Source organism: Physeter macrocephalus, chromosome 10, assembly GCF_002837175.3.
Source record: "Physeter macrocephalus isolate SW-GA chromosome 10, ASM283717v5, whole genome shotgun sequence".
NCBI lineage: Eukaryota > Metazoa > Chordata > Mammalia > Artiodactyla > Physeteridae > Physeter > Physeter macrocephalus.
This window is the reverse complement of record NC_041223.1, coordinates 57479683-57480025: the sequence shown is the minus strand read 5'-3', so window position 1 is coordinate 57480025 and position 343 is coordinate 57479683.

The window sequence follows — 343 nt, the reverse complement described above, 5'->3', positions numbered from 1 at the left end:
ACAGCCAAATTTGTTTTATTTTTAATTTTTAAAAACTTACTCATGGATATCATCTCACACCGGTCAGATTGGCCATCATCAAAAACTCTAGAAATAATAAATGCTGGAGAGGGTGTGGAGAAAAGGGAACCCTCTTGCACTGCTGGTGTGAATGTAAATTGATACAGCCACTATGGAGAACAGTATGGAGGTCCCTTAAAAAACTACAAATAGAACTACCATACGACCCCGCAATCCCACTACTGGGCATATACCCTGAGAAAACCATAATTCAAAAAGAGTCATGTACCAAAATGTCCATTGCAGCTCTATTTACGATAGCCAGCACATGGAAGCAACCTAA